The sequence below is a fragment of the Pteropus alecto genome, unplaced genomic scaffold (genome assembly GCF_000325575.1).
Source record: "Pteropus alecto unplaced genomic scaffold, ASM32557v1 scaffold68, whole genome shotgun sequence".
Classification (NCBI taxonomy): Eukaryota; Metazoa; Chordata; class Mammalia; order Chiroptera; family Pteropodidae; genus Pteropus; species Pteropus alecto.
This window is the reverse complement of record NW_006441386.1, coordinates 1077094-1085149: the sequence shown is the minus strand read 5'-3', so window position 1 is coordinate 1085149 and position 8056 is coordinate 1077094. Positions and strand designations below refer to the sequence as shown.

General features: G+C 37.1%; 1 protein-coding gene across 3 annotated transcripts in view; it reads right to left on the bottom strand.

Moving 5' to 3' along the window:
* TMEM248 (transmembrane protein 248) overlaps nucleotides 1–8056 on the bottom strand; it is a 41181-nt gene that overhangs the window by 30816 nt on the left and 2309 nt on the right. Inside the window, exon 1 of one of the 3 annotated variants that reach the window (XM_015594667.1) lies at nucleotides 4848–4886. The exons of the other annotated variants lie outside the window; for them this stretch is intronic. The gene's annotated coding sequence lies outside the window, so the exon portion shown is untranslated. Of the gene's footprint in view, nucleotides 1–4847; nucleotides 4887–8056 lie in introns of those variants that run through there. 3 annotated transcript variants of the gene reach the window in all.

Below are 8056 nucleotides of genomic sequence, written 5' to 3'. Positions count from 1 at the left end.
TTTTAAGAAGAAAGAGGTACTGGCCAAGTGCTGCTGAGACGTCAACAAGCATTAAGAGTAAGACGATCTCTGAGCCTTCAAAAAGTACTCAGAGAAACTGAGCTCTGCATAATTCTCCATTGGGCAAGATCACTGGTGACCTCTGAAATCATACTCTGGGAAATCAAATGATAAGAAGATACACTGAGGCAACAGGTGATCACAACTAGTTCAAATGAAAGAGACAAGAGATAGTGGCGTCAAGAAAATAGAGGAAAATAGAGGAAACAAACATATTTCTACAAGGGACTAGTGAGGGCAGAAATATGTAATTTTGCAACTTGATTATAATACTTTATTAGAAAGTAAATTAACATTCATTATGCCAGATACATGAGTCCTTTCACAATCTCTCTCTCTCTCTCCAAAGCCCATGTACTTTATACCACATGGCTACTTGTTCAAGTTCAAAATTAGAATCTTTGGACTGGATAGGGATTCCATATTCTCAGATAATATTTTCTAAATAGTCTCTGACTTGCTTTTATTCAAGACACACTAAACCACTACCTATGACCCAGACCAAAAGGTTCACTTGACACAAACAACAAAACCACCATTCATCTTAAACTAGATTTTCAACCTTAAGCTAAATGGGAAATTCCTTAAAAGCTTACCTATAAAGTCATACCCTTTTCAAAGTTTTGCAGAGGCTGGCAGTTGAGGGTGGGGATACTACAGGGAGAATGAGAGAGGAAGATGGGAGAGGCAATCCTGCTCTATATCCCACTTCAGGAAATATACTGATCTTGTGCTGAGAGAGAATGGCAGGAACTCACCTAGATGTGGGAGAGAGGCCTATTTTGAACATAAAAATGAAAGTAGCATTTCTTAAATATTCTGTAATATTTGAAATATCTGAAGGGCTTTAAGGCTGAGGGTTGCAAACCCTGAGCCTAATAAAGTACACTAATCAGTAATATGCCAGATTATTCAAGACAAAGCAAAGATGTGCACACTTGCTAGTGTTAAAGAAACCCTGTGCAAGGACCCAGCTAACCAGAGCACTGTATATAAACCATTTTCCCTCCCCCTCACCAAGCAGCAAGTGTAGACATAATAGACCCTCAGAGGGGCAAATAAATAGCAAAGACAAAGGAAAACTTCAAGGTCTCCAGGAAAGTCTCAGATTCTAAAGCAAAGTCTGAGTTTCAATCCTTACCTGACCTTTAACAACTCACATTTAACATTTAGGGTCACACCCTCTTCTGACTTCTGGGACCTCACTCGCCTAGCTCTCCTTTCATTTCATTTATCTAGCCACACCTTCCTTCTCACTCTTCTTTAAAAGTTGGTGGTTCCCTTGAGCCTCTGCTCAAGGTAGACACACTCATTTACAGCTTCCTGCCAGTTTTACATATCTCCTCACTCCGGATGCTAACATTCACCTACTGGAGCTCTCTACTTAGATGAGCTGCAGGCACCTTGAATCAACAATGCCAAAACTTATCAAAAGTTGCCAAATCAGGTCTTCCTCATAATGAAAGACCCAGCCTCGTACCCAGTGATGATCCTTGCCAGTTATTCCTGACCCTCCCATTCTCCTACAACCTAACAATTACCAGTCCTGTGGTCCCCACCTCTTAAATGGCTCTCAAGAGCAGCCCCCACTCCATCCCCACTGACAATGCCTTCTTCAACCAAAATGAACTCCAAATGTAGCCAGCTGAGGTTGTATCTCATTGCCATGATGCTGCTTTTGCATTTCCCCTAATCGGGCAGTGCCTGGCACTGAGAAGATGCTTCACAATAACATCTAATATTATTGCTCACTTTTTTGTGAGTGAGGTGCACTGTTCTAAGAGTTGTGCACATATTTTATATGATCCTCATAGCATCTGCATTTTACAGATGAGGAAATTAAGGCTTAAGAAAGTTAACTAACTGGATTCAAATTCAGTTAGCCTCAAGAGCCCATGCATTAACCATTAAGTGCTCAACTGCCTCGCAATAAATGTTATGAGTTTGAATACTCAATCCCATCAAATGAGATAAAAACTAAAAAGTATCCTTACAGTTTTGCAAATAAGACATCAAGAGTGATGTAAAGAAAACCATTTCCATTAGGGTGATAAAGGCAGAAACCAGATTACAAAGGGCTAAGGAGTGAGAGTATCATTTTTAATAGCTGCCATTTAAAATGTGCCATGTGCCAAGGCACCATGCCAAGTGCTTTACATACATTATAATTTTTAATCCTCACAATACTGCTAGTTAGACAATACTATCCTAATTTTACAGAAGAGGAAACTAAGTCAAAAGAGGCTAAGCAGAGACAGACTCTGACTTAATTCATCTGACCCCAAAAGATGTGCCATCAATCATAATGCCAGGGTTGATAAGTAGGTTTCCAGTCAAAGCCGAGTTGAAAACAAACAGTCGCATGTCACGGATACGTAGTGGATTTTAGTCATTGATTTCAATAAAAGTACAATTAACATTGACCTTCTGAAGTTTAAAATGGTTAACTTATTGTCCATCTCTTTAGCAAGGGAACTCCTATCCCAGCATCTCATCAATTAGAGTATAAAGCAAAGAGTGGAATCTTCGGCCAATGCCTTCTTGTTTCTTCATATAAAACAATTCATAGTGCAGAAGAGACTTTCACAATAACTCAAAAACAAGTTTAAATGATCAAAAGAGAAATTACAACAGAAAGTATAGTTTTAGTTGCTAGACATGCATTTTAGGCAACATTGGCACTCGAATAAGGACAAAAAGGAAAGGAATAACATGGGCTAATATAATTACATGTCTGTAACTAGACTTATTTTCAAAACTCAGACTTTTTATCTCTTTGGTTTTTAGTTTTCTTTTTAATTGCTGACCATTTTAAAAACCAAAAGTATCCCCATATCAAAATTTAATGACTTGAAATTTAATTAGCAGATATTTAATAAAGAGATCTTAAAAGTTACCATAAGAAAAAAAAATTGGGGACATCAACAGCATTACGGCTAGAGAGGACCTCCAAGTCTCTCCCCTTGAAGTTACAACAGGTTGGACAGCTATACTTCAACAAAGGATTCCCAACTCAACACAAACACATCTGAGAGATCCAAGCATTGAGACATCTGAAGGTGATCTAAGCAAAGAGCAGAGATGGCCTGGGAGAAGAAGGGCAGAGACAGAAGTCCCATGCTGGAAGTGGCCCCAGGTGATATGATAGCAGTAAAGAGTTGGGCTGAAACCTGTACTGGGCAAACCAGAGGGACAGAGACAGCAATCAGGCCTAGGTGGCTGGCACACATTGAGGATGGGACCAGGATCAGAGGCATATAAGTGGTATAAAAAAAAAAAAAAAAAATCACAGCACTCTGCAGCCCAGCAGTACCAGGCAAAGGATTTGGCAGACAGGGGAACCTGCATACTCCATCCCTCTGTGGCCTGCCTGTCAGTAAAATCCTCACTGAATAGATCGCGAAAGAACTGAAAAAAAAAAAATTCAAGCATAAACGGTCTGTACTTGTTGCAGCTAAACCCACAAGACAGAGCAGAACTATCGAAGCATGAACCTGCTTCCACCCCCCACTCGCCGCCCACCCATCCCGCACCCAGTGCAACCCCAGTGTGGTAGAGGCAGCTGGTTCAACTCATCCGACACAGCAGCTCTGCTAGCAGTTTCTGGCTACAGGAAGGCAGTGCTGGAAACATACAGCCAGGAGACCCACAGCCTACCACTTCCAATCCACAGGAGTAGTGCCCTGAGATCGAGGCAACCTGGTCCTAAAGAGGATGCCCACCTTCTCAGAGAATATGGGGCATTTTCGACGGTGGAGGCACCACTGTCCCACAGAAATCCCAGAAGCCCCAGCAGTGCAGGCAAGAGAAAATAAAAACTTGTGCTTCTCCGCCACGTACTGGAAAACAAAAGATACACCTCTACATATCAACCTCCTAAACACTGAAGTGTCAAATACTTTTTAAAAAGCAGATCTCATTCCCACAAATGCCCAGGCAGATAAATAATTCATTAAGTACAATGAATAACCAAGGTAACAAGAGAACTTAGAAAGAAAAGGAAAAAACTCCAGAAAATAAACTTAAAACATAGAAGACGGATTTAAATAAGAGATTCAAGACTGAAGTTCTGAAAAAACTCGACAAGGCACAAGTCAGGAAAGCAATTCAATGAACTCAGAAATAAAATTAACGAACAAATGGAGTACTTCAACAAAAAGTCTGAAACTATAAAAAAAAAAGAACCAAACAAATTTTGGAGCTGAAGAGATAAAGATGAACTAAATAAATGAGATGAAGAATGAAGTAGCAAACTAAGGAAACAGAGAAGATCAAATAGAGGAAAAAATTAGTGACACAGAAGATAGAAATACAGAAATGACTCAGGTGGAAGAGAGAATTAAGAGTAAAAAAAAAAAAAGAATAGAAAAAATTAAATGAGAACTATCTGACTCCATCAGAAAGAGCAATATAAGAATTACAGATATACCAGAAAGCGAAGAGAAGGAGAAGGGAAGAGAGAACCTGGTCAAACAAATAATCAATGAGAATTTCTCAAGTTTACGGAAAGAAGTGGATCCTCGAATCCAAGAAGCTACCAGAAGACCTAATTATCTCAATCCAAAAAGGCCTTCTCCAAGGCACATTATATGAAAACTGTCAAGAATTAATGACAGAAAGAATTCTCAAGGCAGTCAAGGAAAATGGTAACCTATAAAGGAAAACCCATTAGATTATCATCAGATTTTTTAGCAGGAATCCTACAAGCTAGGAGACAGAGAAATCAAATGTTCAAATCACTGAAAGAAAAAATCAGCAGCCAAGAATAACATATCCAGCAAACTTACCCTTTAGATATGAAGGATAAAATAAAGGCTTTTCCAGACATACAAAAGCTGAGGGAATTTACCATCACAAGACCTGCATTACAAGAAATATTGAAGGGTGATCTTCTACCTGAAACAAAAAGGCAAAAGGATACAAAACTATGAGTGAGCTGAGTGACAGAAGCAGGAAATTGCAACCCTTGTTCAGAATAGGGTTATTAAACACTGAAATATAGCATAAAGGTTAAAGGTAAAAACTTTTTTAAAAAAAGACAATAGCTACTGCGGTGTAGAAACGAACTCACAGCAAAAAAGGGAATAATCTGTGACAACAAATAGTAAAAGGGAGAAAGGAAAAGGACTGAACTTGCACTGGAGGATGAAGATGCAATCAGGAGAAAAAGAACTACTATATATATGAAACAGTACATATGGGGGGTGGGGGGGAACTCCAGAACTGGGACACATAAAATAAAAAAAAAAGAGACAGAGGGAAAAAAATCATAGAATTCCACTAAACTAAAATAACAGACAGAAACACAGGGAAAAGAAACAATGCAGACAAATAGCTACCAGGAAATAAAAGTAAAAATGGCCACAGGAAATCCTCACATCACACTCCCTGACTTCAAATTATACTACAAAGCTACAATAATCAAAACAGTATGCTACTGGTAGAAAAAAAAGCTTTTTATTATTTTTTTTAATTTTAAAATGACATGTTGTAGAGAAGGACTCTAAACAGTCAATTAGACTGCAATAACACAACAAAATTAACTCAAAATAGATCAAATATAAGACCTGAAACAATAAAATATGTAGAAGAAAACAGAGGCACTAAACCAATGGACATTGGTTTCAGAGAGGATTTTATAAATTTGACCCCAAAGACGAGGAAGTAAAAGCAAAAATGAATGGGACTATATTAAACTAAAAAGCTTCTACACAGAAAAAAAAAGCCATTAACAAAACAAAAAGGCAAGCAACTAAATGGGAGAAGATAATTTGCAAACAACACATCCAAAATACATAAAGAACTCATACAACAAAACACAATTTAATTAAAAAATGGACAGAGGACCTGAACAGACACTTTCCCTAAGAAGACATACAAAGCCCAAAAATATATAAAAAGATGCTGAACTTCACTAGCTGTAAGGGAAATGCTAATCAAAGCCTCAATGAGATACCATCTCACACCTATTAGAATGCCTATTATCACTACGAAGAAACAAGTGTTGGGAGGATGTGGAGAAAAAGAAACTCATGCACTGCTGGTGGGAATGTAAAATGGTGAAGTCTATGGAATATAGTGTGGAAGTTCCTCAAAAAAATTGACTAGAGCTATCAGATGACCCAGCAATCCCTCTCTGGATGTCTACCCCCTGAAATTGATATTTATTTGTAAAGATATACATACCCCCAATGTTTATTGCAGCATTATTCATGATAGCTAAGACATGGAAACAACCTAAGTGTCCTTTGATGGATGAATGGATAAAGATGTGCTACATATATGCAATGGAATATTACTCAGCCACAAGAATAGATGAAATACTGCCATTCATGACAACATGGATGGATCTTGAGAGTATCACGCTAAGCGAATAAGTCAGACAGAAGAGGACAAAACCCAAATGATTTCACTCATATGTGGGATATAAAACAGAAAGCAACAAACAACCAAACAGAACAAACGAACTCACAAAGACAAAAGGGCGGTTACTGGAGAGGAAGAGGGGTGAGAGGAAGAGGGTAAAGGGAGTCAAGTATACGGTGATGGAAGGAGACCAGACTTGGGGTGGTGAGCACACAATGCAATATACAGATGAGGTATTATAAAATTGTACACATGAAAGTAATATAATGTTATTAACCAAATAAATTGGTTAATAAATTTAACCAATAAATTTAATTAAATCCAATAAATTTAATTTTAAAAAACTGTAACTATATGTGATGATGGCTGTTAACTAGACTTACTAGGATGATCATTTTGCTATATATACAAACATCAAATCATACTGTACACCTAAACTACATTATGCCAATTATAGCTCAATTAACAAAAGATATTTAAGAAAACAAATCATGAGCAATGACAAAATTAAATGAACATTAAAAGTTCATTAAGAAATCACATTATAACATCCAATTTAGTTTAAAGATTGGGGAGATTTCTTTTTTTTTAAATAGCACCTCTAAGCCAACAGCATAAAAGTCCAATGGGCAAATGAAAGCACTTTTCAGACTATCATCATATCATGAAAGGTTGTCATGTAGTCCCCAGGACTATATGTAGGTATGTAATTATATACAAAAAGAGAGCTATAAACCTCTTGTCAAGTTTACACAGTATGTACCTGGGAAAGATCATTTAAGGATTTCCATGTTTATCAAAATAAATTCAAAATAGAAATTCAATTTGCTAAAAACCCTCTTTCCTCCATGTCCTTTTTTCCATTCTAATTGGAATGTCATAGTAAAAAAAAAAAATTTTTTTAATTTAAAAGCCATCTTACATGGCAATGGAATTCTGTGGCATGCTAGTATTGACAAAAACATCGCACAGATCTGCCATCCCTGTACTATGTCAAGCTGTGTTAGAAGGAGATAGAGAACTGAGTAGGGATGAAAGAGTCAAAAAGGAGCATTAAAAAGTTAAACGGTGCAGTCCTGAGCATGTTTAAAGAAAGGCTAAGGATGTGGTATATGTACACAGTGGAATACTATTCAGCCATAAAATAAAATCTTGCCATGTGCAACAACATAAATGGCCCTTGAGGGCATTATACTAAGTGAAAAAAAAAGTCAGAGAAAGACAGATATCATATGATCCCACTTACATGTGGAATCTAAAACAAAAACCAACCAAAAAAAAAAAAAAAAAAACCCAAAAAATAAAACAAAGCTCATAGATACAGAGAACAACATATTGGTGGTAACCAGAGGTGGGGGAGGGGTGAAGGGAATCAGTTATAAAATAAGTCATGGAGATGCAATGTACAGCATGGTGGCTATAATTAATACTACTGTATTGCATTTTTGAAAGTTGCTGAGAGTAAATCTTAAAAGTTCTCACAAAGAAAAAAATTCTGTAACTACATATGGTGACAGATGTTAGATATTAAAAGATGTTATTGTGATCATTTTGCAATATACACAAATATCAAATCATTATTTTGTATACCCAAAACTAATATAATGTTGTATGTCAATTACATCTCGGG